General features: G+C 34.4%; 1 protein-coding gene across 3 annotated transcripts in view; it reads right to left on the bottom strand.

Moving 5' to 3' along the window:
* Window positions 1-23,583, bottom strand: part of NAALADL2 (N-acetylated alpha-linked acidic dipeptidase like 2) — a 1,183,950-nt gene that overhangs the window by 1,104,046 nt on the left and 56,321 nt on the right. Inside the window, exon 1 of one of the 3 annotated variants that reach the window (XM_031957681.1) lies at window positions 13,993-14,140. The exons of the other annotated variants lie outside the window; for them this stretch is intronic. The gene's annotated coding sequence lies outside the window, so the exon portion shown is untranslated. Of the gene's footprint in view, window positions 1-13,992; window positions 14,141-23,583 lie in introns of those variants that run through there. 3 annotated transcript variants of the gene reach the window in all.

Raw genomic sequence — 23,583 nt, 5'->3', positions numbered from 1 at the left:
ACAGAATTTTAAATAAGAATACTCAAGAACAAAATGTAATAATGGTGCTTTCTCTCCCATGGTGTTGATTAGATTCAGTGCTCACCTTGTGAAAAATATGGTATCTCAACTGAAATTAATGAGCTCTTCTTGACAACTTGTTAAGAAGCAAATGCTATATTCAGGGAAAGCAACCCGGTCCCCTCCCCCAACCTTAAATTAGAGCTGTTTAGAAAGGAAGAAGAGACTGCACTGATCTTGGCACAGAGATTGCAATGTGAGGAGTCAAGAATATGTCAGTTGTCAGATTGGGGCAGTCAAAATTCATGATTCAGGCTTAACGATATGTATTCTGTTAACATAATACTTGGGAGTCCGATTTAATGAAGGGAGAAAATGATATATTTTCACATATAAAAGGATATTTTCAATTCATCCATCAACTGATACGTCAGTCAACAAGCATTTATTAATCATTTACTATGTACCAGGCAACTATGCTAGGGAATATGGAAATAAATAGAACAAGATCTCGTCACGAGGAGTTTAATTCTAACAGAAGTACATTTGTAAATGTATATAAAATAAATATAAGGAAAATAGATATGAAATAGTTACCCAGTGGATAGTTTGAGAATGAGGGCACTAGTAGAAGTATCAGTGGAAAAAAGATAAATGTAAAAGGTGGTTCTTGAGTTGTTTGGAAGGAAGAGAGATTTTTTGAGACAGAGGTGAGAAGGGGGCACATTACAGGCATGGGACCAGCCAGGACAAAAGCACAGAGAAGACAGAGCATGTCCTGCTAAGAGGATGAGAGAAGTCCAGTTTGGCCAAATATTAACAAATGGAAGGGGGAATAATGTACTTTGAGGCAGGTCATGTAGGGATTTAAAAACTAAACAGAGGAGTTTATTAAATCTAGAGGCAATAGGAAACCAATAGAGTTTATTGAATAAGGGAGTGATATACCCTAGTCAGATCTACATTTAAGGAAAATTACTTAGGCTGTAGCATGTGGACTGAGGAAGGAAATGACTTGAGGCAGAAAGACCAATTAAGGGGCTAATGCAATAATCTAGGAGAGAGGTAAATAGGATGTGAAGTAGGGTGGTTTCTGTGTGAACAGAGAGAAGGGGTTTCCATTCTAATAGAGAAAGATAAAACTCAAAAAATAGATAGAAAGCAATGGTGGGAGGGGAAGAAGAGACAAAGATACATAAACACACACAGAGAAAAACAGAGACAGACAGACACAGAGAGAGAGAGAGAGAGAAAGAAGAGAGGGGAAAGCAGGTGCAAGGGTATACCAATGCACAGGGATGATGAGGAAGTCTAGAGACTCAGCAGAGGAAGAATATACTAATAGAAGGTAGATCAGCAAATATAGATAAAATGAAGATGGGGGGGGGGTAAGAAGGGAGGAAGAGAGGGGAGATGGCTGATATTACAATTTGATAGGAAGATAGGAGGAGATATGATCAAGAGCACAGTAGAGAGGTTGACCTTAACATGGAAAATGGTCACCTTAATGTTAGAGAATGAGGTAAAGTAGAAAAAAGTGGCAGCAGAAGGAAATGATGTCAAATGGACATAAATAATATAGGAGAAAAGACTGCTCATGTAAAAGAACTATAATTTCCCCAGCAAAGCAAGAGGCAAGGTTCTTACTTGAGAGAGGAAAGAGAAGTTTAATTCTTGAGAAACGAATATTTGCAATGGATTTTGTGGGAATCAAATAAAGAATAAATTAAAAAGAATAAAAATATTGTCTTTTTTTCAGTAAGGGATCCATAGAAGTTGGATGATATTTTAAGAGGAAGCATTGGCTGATGAGGTTCCTTCCATCCTTCAAGAATGTACATGCTGCTCTGCATTCTGCTAACCCACTCACATGCTTAGGGAGCCTATTTCTGGGTCTCAGCAGGATAGTCAACATGAGGATGGACAAGAATAGAGTCCAAATTCTTTATTGTCTCCTTCACAGTGTGTCTGTCATAGTCTGACCCAATCTGTCTGACCTAATCTCCTTCAACAGTCTGCCAGTCTCAGCCAGTCTCCCCCTGAGTCTGACTTTGTCCCCAGTTTAAATACCCTATTACAAAACACCTTTACAGTATACTGAATATATGTGAACCAGAGAACCATACATAACATCACCACACAAGTATATTATGTGAACTAGAGAACCATCTTCTCATCAATTCCACTGAGTTAACACCTTGTTTCAAGTATACTTTTCTGGCATTCCAGCTCTCTACATTATTCTGTGACTGGTTCTTATTTATGTTCTGTATAATAGAAGAAAAACCTTTTTAATTGGATGGTAAACTTGGAAATGAGTACATACAAATGAGCACCTACAAACGAACACAAGGAAGCTCTATTTGGCTCCACTTCCTGATGGCATCTGAGGGAAGACATATTGTAAGCCTTGAAGAGCATAACATTCTTCTCACTCCACTTTTGTCACAAGATAGTCATGAAGGGATTTGATACTTGCTCACTCTGCCAAACTCTAGTATAGATTCTAACCTGTACTTGTTCATCTAAGAGCATTTATATATATATATATATATATATATATATATATATATATATAATTTCTCTCTCTAGTGTATTTCATTCTCCTCAGCTCTTAGATGCTCTATATGAATATATATATATTATATATGAGCATTTATATGAGTTAGCATCAAGATTTGGTCAAAGGATTGAATCCTCCCACTACAACATGGATTTATATACACCCAGTGAGCTCTATTTGATAGTGGAGGAGTAGGAGTGTAAGAGGCTGAGGGTGTAAGCTATATACAGAACTGAGTTTCTGCAGAGGATAAGTGTAGACAGATCAAGGAGGAAAGGAGCTGGAGAATATAGAACAGGCAGACTTGAGAGAGAAGAATGTCAAATCAGAGCAGAAGCAATAACTAAAAATAAGAATTTTTGGAGACAGAAATAAGGGCAAAGTATGTTTTTAAGAGGGGAGAAATGTAGGGAAAGATGGAATAATAAGTTAAAGGTCAGAGGAATGTAGAGTATTAAATGGCAGAAATGGAAAGCTTGTAGGAAATGGTGAGTTCTAGTTACTGACCATCCATATATATTACTAAAACAGAGTACAGGAGGAGATCATGGTATTTGTGCAAAATGAAGAATTAGAAGGTTAGAGAGTTATGGAAGCATCAATATGGAAAATAAAGTCTCACACTATAGGCAAGAGAGAATGATGTCGATCCTGGTGCTAAACTTCTTAAACAAGAAGAATTAAATTTGCAGAAAGTTTTGCAGATAAGGTATTTATTTTCAAACTATAACAAACCCATAATTTAAGTCCATAAAAATATGAAATACTCTCCAGTTGATAAATTCTCTTTGAATAGGGATAGAAAGTTTTCAAAGGAAGAAGGGCCAAGCCAAATGGAAGAAAATTCTCTGAATTACTAATAATTAGAGAAGTGGGAATTAAAACATCTTTGAGGTCAGATTGTCAAATTTTCAGATTGACAAAGATAAAAAAAAGAAAGTTGATGAAAGGGATAGAGCACTGGACCTGGAATTCAGAAGATCTGAATTCAAATCTAGCCTTAGATAACTACTGACTATTTGAATCTGGGCAAGACACTTAGCCTCTGTCTCAGTTTTTTCTCTTGTAAGATGAAGATGATATCACCTATTTTCCAGAATTTTTAGGAGAATATATTGAGTTTATATTCATGAAATTTTTTTCCAAATCTTAAAGTTCCATATGAAGTGTTAGGTACTTTTGTTGTCACTTTTCCTCCTTCTCCTCTTCTTCCTCCTCCTTACCATCATCATCATCATCATTATATTGCCAGAGTATCTGAGAATTGGTACAGCCATTCTGGAAAGCAGAATATTTTAGAACTGTTTCCTGAAATGTGCAGGGATACCACTACTAGGCCCTGACCCAAAGAGATCAAAGAAATAGAAATAGGACCCATATGTATATTTATAGAAGCTCATTTTGTAGCAGCAAACAACTAGAAACTAAGGCAGAGGCTGCTCATCAAGCAAGGAAAGGCTGAATAAAATATAGTACATGAACACAATGGTGCTGTAAGAAATACACTGAGAACATTGGGAGCTTACTATGAACTGCTGCCAGGTAAAGTGAACAGAACCAGGAGAGCAGTTTATGCAAGAACAACACTATAAATCACTCTGAAATCATAAAAGAAATTCTAATCAATGCAGCAACCAACTATGATTCCAAAGAATGAAACTTCCTGCCAAATTCTAGACAAAAAAAGTGATGGATTCAGAAAGCCAAATGGAACATGTTTTTAAGACAAGTCAATTTTGGAATTTGTTTTGCTTAACTATGCAAATTTCTTACAAAAGCCTTGCTTTGTTTTTGTTTTTCTTTCTTTCTTTTAACAAAAAAGGGAGAGAGAAAAAAATCAGATTATGTTTATTGCAAAAATAAATTTGTTTAAAAATAAATTTTAAAAAGGGAAAAGGAGAATGAGGGCCCATGTTTTATTGCAATTATAATTTTAAGTAGGAAATTTTGATATTATTCAGTTCAAAGGAAAATAAATTGTTAAGTGAATGTGGTAAAAACAGAGTCAAGAAATGGCAGGAATATTCCAATTTCTCCTCCAAGACTAGTATGTGAGATATATGCTTGAATGAACATAAAGTAGTGGATAGGATGCCCAAAGACACACTGTCACAGAGGAAGATGATATGGAGGATGCGGAGAGGCATGTACCAATAAATTTTAGTGAATGAAAGGAATACGAGAGAAATAGATCAAGTATAAAAATGTGTTCATTATAGAACAGGAATTTTGGAAATCACAGTGAAAGGGGCAGGAACAATAAGGGTAGAATGTGGGTGATGTAGGATGGAGGAAGATGAAAATGAGAAGACAGAAAGTGAGATTTAGAAGTAGGCTTTATTTTTAATTACTTATTTTTTTCCTATATGGCCAATGATTGATATAATACAGATTAAGAGAGAAACAGATGCTGAGAAACTGTTAACCATAGGGTTAAAAGTAGGTGGGGAATTTAAAATATAAGGTCATATTCTCTAAAATATGCTATTTCTGGGCAAGGAGCAGTGTTCTACTTGTTCACTCTTATCTGCTATTCCTGGGAGCACTTAGGAGAGGTTGGCTGATGATATATCTGAATCCTGTTCAGTTGGCAGAGAACCATGGATCAAGTTAGTTTTGGCAAGATCAGCAATAACACACTGCTTTTGCTGCTCATGGGTAACTGGGAGAGGAGTATAGCAGGAATAGTGAATGAATTGTGCTGTTGCGAACAGTGCCACCATCCAAGAGGATCAGCAAAAGTTCACAAAAACAGCACATCTGAAGTCAAGCAAGATCTGGCTTTGAGTCCCAATGAATACCATTAAATCGTTTATGTTGGAACTCAATCTCATCATTTGTAAAATGTCGATAATGTTTTTCTATATAACTCATGGTTATGGCATTTTGTTAAAAAAACAAACCAAAAAATGTGTTGTTTTGGGAAGTGAGATGTATAAGGAAAACATGGTGCAAAACTCAAAAGGTGCCATTTAATTCTGAACTATTAAATTAACAAAATTCTGTTCTGACATTCCTACCGCCTACATGAATTATATCCATTTTTATTATATATTTTAAATTCAAGAGTTATCAGGTAATCCATTTAAACACAGAGAGAATAATATATTTGTTATTGTTCAGTTGTGTCTGACGGTTCATGGATTTCAAACCATACAGTCCAAGGGGTTTTCTTGGCAAAGATACTGGTCAGGTTTGCCATTTCCTTCTCCAGTGGAAGTTTTCCAGGGTCATAGAGCTAGAAAGTCTCTAAAACTGGATTTGAATTTAGATTTGCTACTTTATCCACTGAGCCATGTAGCTGCCCCAATGCGTTATTTTTCTAGTATCTACAGGAAAGGTGGTATTATAAATGAGTAAATGTTACACATAAACATCAAAACTTAATTGAAAATATTTAATCTTTTAATGGAAATACTCTTAAAAAAACATATTATATCCTTTCCTACTTGATGAAAAAATGTACTGGAAAAATATTTTCTGATGACTCAGTCAAATTAGGAAAATTCATGTTTGTGTCAGCTTTGACTTTCAACAAAGGTAATTTTATTTTTAAAATAATTTTACATAAGAAGCCTTAAAATATTAAAAAGCAAAATACCTGTAACAAAAAATGTATCATCTACTTATTTCTTCAATTCAAGAGCTCAAACATATGAATATAATAGAATTTCATGATGACATTTTTAAGTGCTTGTCAGATTCTTAGCTTAAAGGATTTTAAAAGACTATTTATACTAACTTATTTTAAATTAAAAATGTCTTCTGTTGAAAATCATAGGCCACAAATCAGGAAAAACTTTATCCTTTGAGAACTTAAGATGTAAAATAGTCATTTTCGCTAAATCTAATGATATGCTATTGTATTATAGGTTTAAAATAGTGCAGGTAACTACAAGTCTGATTAGCAGAAAACTTAAGGCTGGTCCAGGTGGGTGGGCAGGGAAGAAGAGAGGATTTTATCTTCCACATTTCCAGTGCACATAAATTAGGCCACAATTTTAGATACCTTATTTCCATATAAAAGTCAAGAAATTAAAGAAATTCTGTTCCAATCCAAATATATGTTTATATGTATATGTATACATATATACATGTGTATATGAAATTCTTTATATATCATTCAAAGCCAATTCCTCATTTTGTGGAGGATGTCCAATTAGTGTGACTTGTTTCAAGCTTCTAAGTCTATAGTTGATATTTATAGATATATTTAGTATATATGTATTTAACAGGTTATTCACTTTGGATTGTAGAGGACTGCAGATATGGGGGAACTTTGAAAAAAGTATACTTGAAACAAAGATACAGTAAGGTGTTAACTCACTGTGATTGATGAGATGATGGTTCTCTAGTTTACATATACTTAGTAATTAGTATGATGATATAATGGTTCCACAGTTGGCACATGCTCAGTGTGCTGTAGTGATTATTAAGATATATAAGGGCTGAGAGGACTTGAAGAAGAACAGACTCAAGAGAGACTTGAGTGAAAGTGTGCTTGAGCTCAATCTCAGACTCTAGACTTCAGAGGGATCCTTGAGAAAGCTAGCCTGGACATTATATTAGGTGGTTCTAATTACTAGGAAGATTTTACTTGACATTGGACCAAAATTTACTCATTGATCCTAGTTTCACCTTCTGTCCATAAATATCATTGCAAACTATATTTTTAAGCTAGAAGATTTTGCATTAGTCTAATATTCTACGTTTAACAGAAAATAGATTTTGGAGGATTTTTAAAAAATCTTTATGCTATGAATAGGATCTCACACTTGTTTTTGTTTTTTGTTTTTATACAGATACAGTTAACAGAAACTACTGGCATAAACCATCTTTCTACAATGATGAATCAAACAAATAATAAACAAACATTTTCGACACCTACTATGTTCCAGACACTAAGCTAGCTACTAGAGATATAGAGGGAAAAAAAAAAGAAAGCTTCTATCAACAAAAAGTTTATCACAGGAAACAAAAGTGAAGTGTGTGTGTGTGTGTGTGTGTGTGTGTGTGTTTGTATACATGCACGCATTCACATACATGTTTGTGCTTACAAAGACCATCCTGATTAGTGCATTTAAAAATTTTTTTTAAAAACCAGAAACAATCATGATTAACTAAAATTGAATTATTTCTATATATGTGAGAATACAGATACTGAAATTGTGACAAGCTACTATTTTACTTAGAAACAAACAACTCAATAAATTCAATTAAATATGCTAGTACTTATGATAATGAAAGCATCTTTCTGGGCCCTAGTAGATAAGAAGAGTGATTATGCTTGTGATTTTGTTGGTATTGGGCATTTCCTCATTTCCCAATGCAGATTAGCACCTTCTCTATAACTTAACAGTTCTAGAGAGTGGTTGAAGGTGCAGAGAGGTTGTGATTTTTCCCGAGCCACACAGCTAGTGTATGTCAGAAAGGGTACTTGAACCCAAGAGTTACTGACCCAAAGTAGGGAGCTTTTATTTTGACTGGCAATCCCTAAATATTGGGGAGACAAGCATAAGAACACGGGAACAGCTAAGGAAAATCAAATTACTCTGATCAATGTTTAATTTTTGTCGGTGTTCCCATTAGCCAGCAAAGACCAACATATACCTGGCACTCAACAAAAGCTTTCTGGACTGGTTAAAGACACATATAAAAGTATCAAAACAAAATAAATATGAAAGCAAAAAAATGACAAAATAAAAATAATATAATATTAAAAGAAAATCAAATGGTGAAATAATTTCCAGCATTATCAGAAAGAGCCAGCATTCCTTATAGAAAATCCATTAGTTTTTAATCCTCCTTAGAGTAAATTTAAAGATGGAATGGACTTTTGGGTTTCTCAAGTCCACCATCTCTCTCTCTATTTTGCAGATGGATAATTTGAGGTATAAAAACATTCAAGGTTATAATATTAAGTATCTAAACTGGGATTTGAATCCTGATTTTTCTAACTCCATATCAGGTGCCCTATCAAGAACATCATGTTGTAGTACCCCAAAACCTAAGATCATTGGAAGGAATGGTTCTCCCACTCCTAAGAACTATCTCACATTTGTAAAATTTTGAATATTTTCAAGCAATCAAGTTTCATTAAGAATGAAACTTCAAACTCTCATGGAAAGGCCTTTGAGAGATCTTCATAACTAGTCAATAATTGAGAACATTTAATTTTAATATGTTTGACACATTCAAGGCCAGCTTAGAGCTAAGTAGGGCTTTGGTGGGATCAGATAAGCAATTCACTCACCTCTTTTGCCATCACGGATGGCAGAGCAGATGTAATGCAGAGAAACATGAAACATGAGCTAACTGGGCTCCTTTAGTTTTATTAATGAAAGTGTCCATGATTCCTGGATTGACTCACTAAATTATAATGACTAAAGGACAAGGAAAGTAAATAGCCCTGCTATTTTCTTCCTTCATTTTGCCTTTGAGAAGAATGCCAGTCTGTGGCATAGAAGAGGCTAAGTAATATCACTGAAAATCAGTCTTCACGAATTTTACCTGGCGAACTGACATGTATAAGGGAACTACATAAAAAACACCGGAAATACTCATTTTTCTTCACTTAACATGGTTATACAATGCGTCAATTATTTAGTCACTTGGAATCTGCAAGAAGGAAGAGACAACTTTCTTTGTAGAGAATCAGTTGGCTATTATAATCCCAGGAGAATATTTGCATAATAACACTGAGCCAGCTGCAAGGTTAAATCCATTAATTTATTGGGAACAGAACACACTGTTCTGGTTGGCTATTGGAAAAATTGCTTTCTGAACTTGTCTTCTCCACCATCAAGTATTTACTGTGAGCACACAATTACCACAGCAAAGCTGGTGTTGCCAAGCAGAGAACCTTATTTAGCATGGAGAGTGGTAAGCACTCCACTTTGTGAATATGAAAAAAAATTAATCTTGAAAAGTTTCCTAATTAACATTTTCTCCTTCACCAGTTGTTTCATGGGATAAAGCAGAGAACGGGTATTTTTGAGGAAGGTTAACTAGATGAACTGATTTCTGCAATAGCTTGCAAGGGCAAATGTTACTACTAAGATGTTCTCTTGATAAGCAGAAAAAAGTCTCCTTGATCCCTTGGTTTTCAAGGGAGTTTTTAAAAGTAACTTTAAAAAATGGAACATCCATCTCCAATAAAATTGAGAACCAACCTTTTCTTAAAGTACATTTCATCTCTGAAAAGTAGCATTCTTGTCATTTTCTCTGATAACTAAACATCTCTCCTTGAGGATACACACTTACTATCATGACTGTGTGCTCTGGTAAATGCTCAGCTCAGACAACAAATGAAGAAAACATATAAAAATAGAAGAAATTGAAAATATTTATTAAAGGTCTGATCATAGCATCCTCATTATAATACTGCCTTTTATAACATTACTATGATGGTGTAGAAATAATAAAAGTCCTGAAATCAAGGGATTTCTGAGCTTGAAAGATTCAAATCTTTCCTTTTATCCTTAGCTATGTATGACAAGAAGCAAATCACTTAACCTGTCTGATCTCAATTTCTTATCTGTAAAATGGATAGAATGAAAAATTGTATGAGCTACCTCAAGGGATTGTTGTGCTGTTCAAAGGAAATCAACAAGGTACAACTTTTGAAAACAAAATTATTATATAAATGGCAAGTTATTGATGTTGATATTACCAAAATATAAGGAAAATATATCACAGGTCAAAGCATCTTGGTAAATCAAAAACCTTTCTTGAGGTGAAGACTGATAAATTCTGGCCAGCATCTAGCAGAAGAGGGGAACATTTTCTCCACTTTTAATATGTCAATAAGTAGTTAAGTGACTACTTTGTAGCAGGCACTGTTACAAGAGCTGGGGATACAAAGAAAGGTGAAGTTAGACTGATCCTATTCTCAAAGAGTTTACACTCTAATTGAGCAGACAGCATGAAACAAACCACTGTGCATAAGCGAGATTTGCAGAAGATAAAATGGGTACAATTAATGTAGAGGGAAGGCACAAACACAGAAAACAAGAAAAATTTCTCTCAGAAGATGAGTTTTAGTTAAAACTTGAAGGAAGTCAAGGAATTTAGGAGAAAGAAATGAGGAGAGACAAAGTTCAAGAAGTGTGGTAAATGAAACAAGTAGAAATACATGGGTTCTAGAAGTAGAGAGTCTAGTATAAAGAATGGGAGGGTAATGTTCTGGTTTATACAGTATGTTGGAGGAAATTATAGTACAGAGAATAAGAAGACTGGAAAGATAGAAAGAGGCCAGGATATAAAGGACTTTGGAAGGCTGAAAGGTTTTTAAATTTGATTCCTAAGGCAATAGGGAGCCACTGAAGTTAATTGAATTGGGAGTGCAAGAGTGGGTAGTGGACATGATCATATTTGTATTTCACAAAGATCAGTTTGATGCTGAATGGAAGATGAACTGAAGTGGGAAAAGATCTGTCAAGGATCAATAATCCATGGAAGTGTAAATGCAAGAGACAGATAATAAGAAACAAAAGAAGAATTTAAATAACGTATGAAATGCTCTTTTTGCCCATTAAAAAGAATAAAACACATAAATGCATACAGTAAAAATAAATAATTGAACAGCTCAATCAATCAGTAACTCATTTCATATAATTTAATATCAGAGTCCATTGAGAAAATAAATGAGAGCATTATAAAAGAGATAGATAGATGGACAGGCAGGGTAGAAAATGAAATGAAAAATAAGGAGGGGGGAAAAAAATAATGTAGGTGGATTTCAGGCAGAAAGAACAAAGTGTAAGATATCACCAAAATTCCTTTCCTGGGTCAGTGGCATTGTCAGATATCAAATAAAAGTGTCAAAACTTTATTGGGAAAAACAGCAACAACAACTATGTAATCATTGATAGGTGAATAGAAAAAATATAGAAGAAAGATTTAGAACTATTTTACATACAGACACATAGAAAGAGAAAGAGAAGAGGGAGAGAGAGAGACACATACACAGACATAGAAAGAGAGACAAAGAGAACTTTATAATGTTCAGTAATGTCAAGGCTATCAATTATTGGGGAAAGAACTATTTTATACTACAAAAGTGCTACGGAAATTGGTCATTATTTTAGCAGACAATGGTTTCTAAGAAGGATCTTACAGCATAAGCTGCAATAAATTACAAGATAAACAATTTAAATGCATGATGCTACAGCATTAAAATTATAAGATATTTTGCAAAAATAAAAAGATTAGTAAGATTCATAAATTGCATATTAGTTTGAAAACAGAAAATCATTGCTACCACTAAAATTATGAAATCACATGAAAATATGGTGAAAACAGTTTGTAAGGACATGTATATTGCATAAGCTGAGTTATAGCTTTCTTAAAAAATGGTAAAATAGATAAATAAAAACACAAAATTGTAAAAAGAAGTTACATGAGGAAAATAATGTTATATATCTTCTAATATTGAAGGTGAAAAAACACACATCCATGCATAGAGAAAATAGTAAAATATAACATAGAAGATTGGACAAACAAAAGCAATGCAGCCAGAATAGAATATGTATGTGGACTCAGATAAACGATTGCATTGAAGAGCTGATAAAAGTGTAAAATTCTTTAATAAATCTATGAAAAATTAATAATATCTAAATTATTATGAAGCACACTCCAATATTATTATGATTTAGATCTAATTTAGATTTAATTTAGAGCCAGCTCTAAGTGGTCATGGATTCTAATTGCTCATTTTACAGATGACACCAGAGAACAAAATTATTTGCTTAAGATAATACAGGAAATAGTCTTCAGTTTCAGCATTTGAATCCAAAGCCTCTGAATTCTAAAATCATGGTCCTCCTCTCCCCTCTCCCTTACTTGCTTTGTCCCTTTGAACTATTTTTTATAGATAAGTGTTCAAAAATAAAGCAGCTTTCAAAAGAAAAAAATAAAAATTATTAAAGGGAGTTATGTAATATAATGCATTGAGTACAGGGACTGAATCCAGAAATATCTGAGTTCAAATCCAATTTCAGAAACAGCTGAATGACCCTAGGCAAATCACTTGACCAGTGTCCACCTCAGTTTCCTCAACTGTAAAATGGGGATAATAACAGCTCCTCATTCCCACAGTTGTTGTGAAATCAAATGGAATATTTTTTGTAAAGTCTTCGAGGAGCCAGGTCAGGCAACTTTCAGGTGGCACAAAACAACTACTTGCACCTATAGCAACATGAGACCTTCGCTACCTCTGTCTGCCAGCCCAATCTCCCACTTGTGATGTGGAGAACCTCTGGTGCAAGTCCCGCTGACTTCAGATCTCCTATCTCCTGTTGTATTTACCATTTGAAGGTAAGGGTATGAACCCTACAACCAGTGATAACTATTCTCACAAATGGTTATACCCTTCATATCCTGGGAACTCTGAACTCCTATAGATTATTATCCAAATCTATTCCTCACTCCCCACCATCTGATTCCTCAATCTCATTCTCCTCAATCCATTCACCTCAATGGATCATCCTAAATTCAACCAATCCTTCCACTGTGCCCTCTGGAATGCCTGCTCCATAGGCAACAGTTTTCCTTTCAACTTGAATTTATTCTTTTCTGATTTCTTCCATATACTAGTTCTTACCTGACTACCCACTGATGACATAGTCTATGTGTCTATTCTTTTCATTATAGGCTACAAGTCTGATTTTGTCACTTTCTACGAACACCCTTCCCCCCCAAAAAATAAAATAAATTCGAGGCTCACTATTTCATCCGGGGGCAAATACAGTCTAGTCACAGACAAAGACCTATGAAAACCTGAGATTTAAAATGTTTATTTTTTTTTAACCTGTTGCAACACAAAATGTCTTAACTTTTTTGTGATAATTTGTAAGTAGAAAAAAAGAGGGGGCAGAAAATGTCCACTTTTAGTGGGCTCTCTGAAAAATGTACAGAACATCAAATTTACCTTACAATGATCTGCTACTTTCATTTGAGTCATGTGTAATAGAGAAGGCTATTATTTGTCATTGTTGCTATTTGAAATTCTGATTGGATTCAGAGTAGTATGAGATGGTCCAATATATACTAGACATAGTTTTTTACTTCCTATGACATACTTGGAGAGTTTCAATTTTCCAGTTTCAAAGTTTATTTTTAAAATAACTTTTTATTTGCATTCTCTCACTCTTGAAACCATTTGATATGCATTTGTGTTCATGCTATATCCTCCCTCTCACTTCTGCTTTAAGAACAGGGACATTAACTTTTATCTGATTTATTCCCAGACAAGCACAGAACGTTGCACAAACTTAATAAATGTTTCTTTAAGGGGTTTGTTAAGTGAAATAAGAAGCAGTAATGATTTAGCTTTGCATATAAATCTGAAATTTTTGTTTATATAAAAAGATAACCCTTAACTTTTAGGAATGACCTCTGCAATTTAATAGTGCTCTATTTATTATTACCTGAAAGTCTCTTTGGGATTCTCAAACTATCAAGTCGTCTTCATATGATTTCTTGGAAGAATGAGCCTGTTTCATATAACTTTGTCTGAAGAATAACTCTGGCATCAGTATATTTTATTTGCCCTCCATCTTTAAAAAAATAAAATAAATTTCACTTTATTGGCCTAGATAAGTTTCAATAAAGAAGGTACATAATAATGACACTATATGATAATTAATGATAATATAATTACATGGAATTTAAGTTTTCTAAAATATTTTCCTTACAACAACTCTGAGGCAAGTACTAAAGCTCTTTTGATTCTCATCTTACAGATAAGGAAACAAAGGCCCCAAGAATTTGTGTGATTTTGCTCGGGTCATACAGCTATTAACTCTGAAAGCCAGGTTTCAAATACATCTGAAATAGATTTTTGACATCAAGTACAAAAAGTTCTTCTACTATCACAAAATGCTTCTTCATCTAAACTTTTTCCTTTATAATATTTCCATTATTAAAAAATACAGAGAATTTCATTTCATTAGGATCTATGTGATGGTGAGATCTTTAGTTTTTTAATGCTTTTTCATATAATCCAATACATTTTTGCTGAAGATGAACATTGAAATGAAGTAAAAGCTTCTTACTTTAGGCTTCACTGATTCAGAATTTTCAGAATTGGAAACAGGTTTTGCATTATCCAGTAGAAAGACTTGAGGTAACTAGGTGATGCAGTAGATGGAACACATTGGGCCTGTAGTTAGAAAGACCAGTTCAAAACTTCTCAAAGACAATTCCTAGCTGTGTAACCCTGCACAAATCATACAACCCTGTTTATCTTAGTTTTTTTCAGCTGGAAAACAAGCTGGAAAAGGAAGTGGCAAACCATTCTAGTACCTTTGTCAAGAAAAACTCAACTGGGGTCACAAAGGGTCAGACATGATTGAAATGGCTAAACAATAACAACATGAGAAAGAATTATTGTTATCTCTAAATGACTTTATGGTTTTCCAGCCAAACAATAATCACTTACCAAGTACCATTTATGTGACAGACATTATGGTAAGTGTTGGTGATGCAAACGCAAAAGTGAATGAATCAGTCTCTGAACTCAAGCTGCTTATGTTTTATTTATTTGCAAGATATATATATATATATATATATATATATATATATATGGGACAATAGCCACAATGACAATAATAATAACTAACATTGATACCTTACAAATTTATAAATATTAATATTTATACTTTGTAAAGTACTTTACAATATATTCAATTGCCAGAACAAATATCTAAAGCAAGTGCTATTCTGTTTTACAGATAAAGAAATAGGTTAAAGTTTAAATGGCTGTGACCAGCCTACATAGCAATCAAGTGTCAAAGGTATTATTTAAACTTAGTCTTCTTTCCTCCAAATCCATAACAATATGCAAACATCTCTCTCTCTCTCTCTCTCTCTCTCTCTCTCTCTCTATATATATATATATATATATATATATATATATATATATATATATACACATACATACATACACACCACACATACACACACACACACACACACACACACATATATAGTAGTTTTTGGAGGAGACTGGGCATAAGCAGCAGGTTAACGATCAGGAACTGTGAAGAAGGGGACCCTTGAAATGAGTTGTAAAGGAAATCGATGATTCCAAGAAGCAGATTAAGGAAGGAGAGCATTTCGGGATGGGGAACAAGTCAATGCAAATACACTTGATATTGAAATGGAATGCTGAGAATAAGGGGCAGCAAGGACAGTCTGTACCAGAGAGTGTGAGAGGGGAATATGTAGCAGAAAATGTGAGTGTAAGAGAGAAATTTTTTTTAAAAAATCCACAAATACACTCACGCAGATATATATGTTTTTCTCATTCAAGTCTTACAGCCAACCTATGAGATCAATAATTTTAGGTGGAATTACATTATAGATATGAAGAAATTAAGGCTCACAGTGGTAATATGATTGGTCCGTGACCCCACAATTAAGTTCCAGGACAAGGTTTGAATTCAGTTCTCTCATATCCAACCTTTCTTCTACTATACAAGGCTTACCAAGCTATTTTGTCATGTAAATAAGATTAAATAAGAAACTACAAAGAATAAGCTGAGTAAAGTATTTTACCAAATAAATGTATAATTAGACCATAAAGCAGCTTTGGCGTGTGGAAAGAGTAAGTAATAATTGTTGGACAGAGACAATATACTGTCAAACATGTATGATCCTTGCCTTTGGGGGAGGATGAATCTAATGGATCACAAACTAGCAAGTTCTGAGTTGTGGGAGGATAAACTGAGTTGGTGTCTATGTTAAGTCCAGCACAAATATGGTGAATCCCTGAGAGAAGGAGGTAACCACATTAGAAAAAGAGGGGGCAAACCAGCCCAGGTCAGAAAAATAAATTCAAAAATGTATATATATATATATATATATATATATATATATATATATATATATATATAATCAGAATTCTGCTTTCTGAGGATAACTCTGCTGACTAAGTGGAGGATGGACCGGAATGGAAAGATATTTGTGAGAGGAAGACCAACAGAAGGCTATTTCAAGGTCTAGTTGTGATATCATAAAAATCCTCAAAGGATGGCAAATAATTGAATAGAAAAAAGGCATTCATTATTAAAGCTATTGAGAAGATAGAGATAGCACGACATGATAATAGATTGAATTTAATAGGAGGATAAAAATACTGAGGAATTATGGATAATGCCAAGGGTCAAAGCCCAAGTAATTGGAAGTGTGGGGAAACCCTTGATAGTATCAGGGAAATTCAAAACAATGAAAGCTTTGGAGATAAAAAGAATGAGCTCTATTGTACACAGGTTAAATTTAAAATATCTAATAGGTAAATTCTCAATGCATCCTAGAATAGCTGAATTTCTCTAAGCATATTCTAGAATTCACCTTTGACTTATTCAGATTGCAAACTCCCAACAAGGCTTTAAATGCATAAGGTTTCACTCTAGGACATTATTCATGGAGCCGGACTTTGAAAGGAAAGATGAAAGCATTGGTAACACAAACAGAATCACAACATTTGGGAGTAAGAATGGAACTCACTGACTACTTGTTCCTACTCATACACCAAAGGAATCTCTATGATGATATACCTGACAAGTGTTTAACCAGCTTCCAATAGAAAACATCTAAGAAGAAAGAGTCCATGGAGCTCCATCATAATCCATTCCTCCTTCAGACATCTCTAATTGTTAGGAAGTTTTTTCTGTCTTGGAACCTAAATTATCCTTCATATTTTCAAGTCATTGCTTCTGATTTTGCCCTCTGGGGCCAAAAAGAAGTTTAGCTCTTCCCCTATATAAAATCCTGTCAAATACTTGAAAATAGACTCTTCTTCCTGAGTCTTTTTTCTTCCAGGCTAAAATCACCAGTTCCATCACACAATCCTCCTATGATATAAACTTAAGACACTCTTCTATCATGACTGCCTTCCTCTGGATACTCCCTATCCTATCAATATTCTTTTTAAACTGAAAGATCTGTGACTAATTACTATACTCCATTGTGAAATGAGGCAACCATTCTGAAGGGCAATTTGAAAAGATGCCCAAAAGGCTATAAAACTGTGCATACCCTTTGATCCAGAAGTGTCTCTACGGGTCTGTATCCAAAAAGAGATCATAAAAGAGAAAAAAGGCCCACAGGTGCAAAAATATTTGTAGCAGCTCTTTTTGTAGTGGCACAGAACTAGAATTTGAAATCATCAGTTGAGAAATGGGTGAATAAGTAATGGTATAATGAATATAATGGAATATTATTGTTTTATAACAAATGATAAACTGGCTGATTTCAGAAAAGCCTGGAAATACTTAGATGAATCGATGCTGAATGAAGTGAGCAGAAGCAAGATAACATTGTACACAGTAACAACAAGTTTACGTGATGATCAACTCTGACTGACTTGACTCTTTTCAACAATGAAGTGATTCAAGACAATTCCAATAGACTTGGGATGGAAAGTGTCATCCACATCCAGAGAGAGAACTACAAAGACTGAATGTGGAATGAAGCATAGTATTTTCACTTTTCAAATAAATAAATATTATATTCCACATAATGCCTGAGAAGGGTAAAGTAAAATGAGATTGGTCCCTCTTTGATATCACGTTCCCTTTAATAGCAGAAGATTGCATTGACTTTTTTGGCATCTGAATCAGTGTTGTCTCATACTGCACTTCCTATGATCCTTAGATCTGGTTTGTTGTTGGTTTTTTTCTGAAGAATTGTCTAACCTTTCCCATATTATTTGTTTTGTACCCAAGTGCAAGACTTTATATTTACCCCTATTATATTTCATCTTACTAGATTTATTACAATGTCATGGCCTGTCAAGGTCTAGACTCTGTCATTCACTGTGGTACCTATATCTCAGGTCTGAAAATTTGATGAGCCCTCATCATCAATTTTCATAAAATATTCATCAAAACATTTTCATAAAATATTTATCAAAACATTTTTATCCAAGTTATATGTAAAATGTTGGGGCCCAGCAGAGATCTCTAGTGCATTCTACTAGAAATATCCAATCATGTTGACATTGAACTATTCTCAACTATGTGAGTTCAGCTGCCCAATCAATTTCAAATCATAGATTGTATTCTCACCTGATCCATATCTTTCCATCTTCTCCAAAAGAATAGTGTAAATGAAGTGAGGCTGGTATGACCCATTATTTCCAAAATTCTGCTGCTTCTTTTCCTATATTTTCAAACCTAATCTATTTCTATACTTTCTGATTGCCAAGGTTTGAAAAGAAAAAAAATCATCATTCTGTTGCCTTATTGTGGAAGAGAACGAAGTAAAAGTCATTCAGTAGAATAAAAGTATCCCCATGAAATATGGAGATAAAAATTCTAAAACATATCATGATCACTAGCTAGCTTCTTACCTCTTGCTAAATACTTAGGAAATATTTTTTCATGCATTTTAAAAACTAAAAGTAGATTTCTAACAAGTCAATCATACCAAAATTACATATTTTATTGCAAAAATATTTCTTTTAATTAAAAAACTGAGTTATGTCCAAGTAGTTGAATTAGGAACAAATTATTTAAAATAATACTCATTTAATAAAAAAAAAGAATTTCTACAACAATGTGGCCATGTCAAACCAAAAAACTAATACTAAAAAGAAGGTATGATAATTCAAATGGGCTTATGAGACAATGATGACATTGTTGTTAAAATGAAAATTATTTAGAAAGACCCACAGTCTCACTGATGAGATATGTCCTACAACAATGCAGGTAGTAAACCAACCAGGGGCATCTATATTCTGGGTCTCCTCCAAGACTCTAGTCTATGTCCTTTCTTAAGAGGTCCTTCCTCCAAGGCTCTTGATAAGTGGCAGACAATTTAGCACATACGCTGCCACCAGTTACCTTATAATTTTACTACCTCACCAAACCTACTCTCTTCCCTCAACTCTAATTATATATCTTTCAACCCAACTTAAAACAATTAGAAAAAGAAACAAGGGAAAACAGAAAAAAAATTAAAGAAAATAGAGAGCAGAAATGACACAAATTACAAAATCTATAGGCAATTACAAAATCTGTAGGCAAAAATTCTTTGAAATTAAAATTTTAAAAAATATATGAAATCCACCAACAAATATAATTTCATCCTAAATCCAAATGTGATGCCTAGTTTATAAATAAGAATCAAGATAGATTGATTTGACATGTTTTCTAATCACCTTTCTTAGCCTGCTTATTTTAGAAGTGGTCAGTATTGTATGGATTTGGTTTTATTATAACTATGGTATATTTATCAAAACATTGATTTGCTTAGTCAGAATGAAGCTATTTAAGTAATCTTAATTCCATGGAAAGGGACGATTTCCTGAGCCAATGCTGAAAAGCTCTCATCCTCAAAGAAACTTAGTCTCCAGGGATGATAACCACAAGGGAGCCAAACCTTCACTTGCAGGAAAGCTATTTTAAAATCAAAAAGTGCTATTGAGCATTTTTCCAAAACGAAATATTCAAATTATGGAAGCTTAGAGTTGTAAGAGACCACAGAGGTCACCTCATCCAAAAGATTAAAGCCATTTGATATTGTTCTATGCTTAAAATTCACTGTTTGTATTTGTACTATATCACCAATGTACATTGTACAATTCTATTACACATATTTACCCTTAGTAATTATAGAAAATGTTTGTTTGTCTGTTTTTCCTAGCCAGGCTCAATTCCAGGAGAACAGCAATTATCACAACACAGGCTGGTCTTAACTAAAACACTTAACCCTTTAATCTGTTTGGATATTTCATGTACAATTATATACAACGCATGCACATGAAGTATGTGTGTGTGAATTATTGCATGTGTGAATACTATCAGGATACCAATTTTTGCATCATACGAATTATTAAAATCATAAAGATGTCTCCAATTACCATACACACATGGCATCTTTCAGACCATATACCAAATTCTTGAGACACAATCTTAAGTCTTTAATCTCATGACTCAACTCTCTAAATTTCATATCTTTTTTAATACCAAAGACAATATCTCAAGAGATACAAGCAAAATTAGGTTATGAAGTTGCCAGATACACACAAACGTGTGTATGCATGCGTGTGTGTGTGTGTGTGTGTCTATAAAAGTCAGTTATTAAGTCAATTTTTCTTTACTTTTTTTTCATTCATGTCCAACTCTCCATGATTTTATATGGGGGTTTCTTGGCAAAGATAAAGGAGCTGTTTTCTATTTCATTTTTCAAATCACTTTATGGAAGAGGAACTGAGGTAAACAGGGTAAAGTGACTTGTCTAAGGTCACACAGCTAATAAGTATCTGAGACCAGATTGGAATTCAAGTCTTTCTGACTTCAAGCCAGATACTCTATCCACTGATCCACCTAGCTGGTACACACACACACACACATACACACACACACACACACACACACACACAGAGGTTTGTATACATGCACATATAAATTCATTGTACTGTATGCAGATATATACATTTAAATCTGAAAACTTGCTGTCTCTCAAAGATTGTCTTGCATGTTCCAATTCATATTTATACTTTCAGGCATTTCCCCTCCCAGAAATTATCTGTTTCTACATTGTATTATTTATTACCTTGACTCTATAGTTTTAAACATCATAATTCTGAAACATTTCTTCTTTTAAAGGCAAAACTTTGCCACATGTCTCATCAATTCCTTACTCATTAATCCAAACAACCAATTATTCAAAAAGTATCTATTAAATACCTACTATATTTGGTGCCAAGTACAGTGCTTGTTTTGCAAGTGCAAATAAGAACAGGAAAAATTCTTTGTCCCCAAAAGGCTAACATTATATTTGGGGAAACTCTATATTAATAATTAATAAATACAAGATAATTTTGGGGAGAGCAAAATCACAGGGGGATTAGCAATAGCTTCATTTGTAATGCATTTTTTCATTCAAATTTTGAAGGAAACAAGAAATTCTTAAAAATGATATGTTATTACTAATATTTTAGCCAACTTAAACCAATCCAATTTTCATTAAGGAACTAGAATATAAAGACAAGAAAATAAATACTCCTTGTAAAATCTAAGTATTTACATTCCACTGGAGGAATAAAGCCCATATTATCTCTGTGATGGCAAGAGAGCTGTGATAGGGTGGCTTTCCATTTAGCTGATTGTTGCACATTATAACAGGTAACACCTGACTTCCCTGATTAAAAATCAATGACCTATTTAGAAATTCTCTTTCCTCTCCAAAGGAAGATTCCCAAACACTCTTTTCTATCCCTCCTACAGAGCATGATAGGTATTGTTTCTGTAAGAAAGGAACTCTAGGGACTTTTCTCTCTCCATGCTTCTCTCTCCACTCTCTGCCGTTCCTATTCATATTCCTTCATCTTCCCCTTCCCCCTTCTCTTCCCCTTCTCCTTCCCCTCTTTCTCTTCCTTTTCTCCTTCCCCCTTTTCTTTCTCCTTCCCCTTCCCTTCTCTTCTCTTCTTCTCCCTCTCTCTCTTCCCCTGTCCCCATCTCCCTTCCAATTCTTCTCTCCCTCTCTTTCCCTTTTCCTCTCCCTTTCCCTCTCTCTTTCCCTCTCGCTATTCCCTTTCTCTGCCTCCCACTTCCCTTTTTTCTCCCTCTCCTTTCCTCTTCCCCTATCTCCTTCCCTCTTTCTTTCCACTCCCCTCTCCCTCCCTCCCTCTGTCCCTCCTTCTCCCCTCTCTCTCCCTACCTTCTTTCCCCACCTCTCCCCCTAAAACTCCCATTCCTACTTTCCCAGACTTGTAATGTATATCTCCAACTAAGTAGTTCTATCACAAATCCTGTGGTCACATAGTTTGGTGATTACACTGATCAGAGTTCTTATATCTTTCCAAGTTGGTTTTCTTTATAATATTGTATTTTTATAAATTATTTTGGTTCCTATGCTTCCAGCCTCACTGGATCTCTGCACTTCAAAGGTCTGTGTTGACAGTGGCTTCTAGGGCTTCTATCTCAAGATAGAGGGCTAGGTAACTTTGTGTCCCTGGGGGCTAAGGTGTGAGATAACATTATTAGTCACTGATGCTCCTAGTAGTTTCTAAAGTTCCTCTTGTGGTTTTAAACACCTTGAGAATCTTCACACTTTCTCTGAGATTTTCTTTAAGTACACTCCAGACATAGAGCCACCATGTTCTGGCCTGTCTCGGGTCATGCTAGGAAACAAGTTTGTTTGCCTACACAGGCATTAGCTATGATTAGGCCATTGCCCACAAGCTTCTGAATGATTTTTTGCACAGTTCTGGCACAAAAGAAGACACCTGATGCAGTTTCTATTAGCTTTTTAAATCATTATTTGATTTGCTTTGAATTTCAGGTTTTTGCTGCAATAGGCATTTGGGATTTGGGCTGAATTCTTCCATTCAGGCAATAATCTAGACTAGAAATGTATTCTTGTATTTCGGTTTCATTTTTGTTCTCCTCCTCTTAGCTCAAGTCTTGCTCCTTCTTCAGCTCAAGATTTTCTTATCTCATTTTTTCAAATTCTGTCAAATTCTCCTTCTCCAGATTCAAAACTTAGCCTGCTCCACAATTCCAGTGTCTTTCAAATCACTTCCATAATTAGTCCTCTTTCCTCAAGTCCTTCACCTTTTACTCCTTCCCTCACACAAACATTTTTTTTTTGAAAAATTAAATTTTGCTTCAGAAACTTATTAGTAGAGGATTCTGGGAAGATGACAGGGTACATCAATAAATTTCAAGCTCTCCCAAGTTATTCCAGAAACAGAACAGATTTATGCCTTAGGATGAACATAAACTGGTGAAAAATCCAGAAGACTTGAGGCAGAGCAGGGGTCTCCATGGTACAACCCAAGAAGATCTGAAGAAAGATCCTTTACATATGAGTATATGGGTGTATATATTTGTGTATATGTGTGTGTGAGCATATGCAGGTATATATGCATGTTGTTTTATGTATGTATAATATATATGTGTGTGTGTGTATGGATCTGTAATTGGGTGTGAATGTGTATGTGTGTGTGTATATATATACACATATGTATATATATATTTCTATATACATCTATCTGTGCTAATCTA

Source organism: Sarcophilus harrisii, chromosome 3, assembly GCF_902635505.1.
Source record: "Sarcophilus harrisii chromosome 3, mSarHar1.11, whole genome shotgun sequence".
Lineage (NCBI taxonomy): Eukaryota > Metazoa > Chordata > Mammalia > Dasyuromorphia > Dasyuridae > Sarcophilus > Sarcophilus harrisii.
This window is presented reverse-complemented; position numbering and strand designations above follow the sequence as displayed.